This window comes from Amblyomma mixtum, chromosome 4 (assembly GCF_055824585.1).
Source record: "Amblyomma mixtum isolate Tamu chromosome 4, ASM5582458v1, whole genome shotgun sequence".
Taxonomy (NCBI): Eukaryota; Metazoa; Arthropoda; class Arachnida; order Ixodida; family Ixodidae; genus Amblyomma; species Amblyomma mixtum.
The window spans coordinates 150,509,053-150,509,339 of NC_143015.1; positions in this window are offsets into that span (position 1 = coordinate 150,509,053).

Here is a 287-nt window from a genome sequence, read left to right on the forward strand (position 1 = left end):
GTGACAGGAGCGCTGACGCAGTCCTTTCCTTTGCTATGAATTACATGCGCTTCGTACAATACGCGCAAGGGCTGGTGCTTGCACCTTCTAAGAACCTTGCTTGTGTCCAAATTTGCTGTACGTTTGCAGGTGACCGTGTGTTAAGGTAACTTCCTCCTCTCACGATCTCTGATACATTTGTTGTGCTCTCTTATCCTCTGATGTGTGTCTTCTAGGTCCCATCTGTTGCGTTGCTAATTTTGTCATGTACAAAATGGTCCGGCGAATTCCTCCTGTGATCGTGCAAG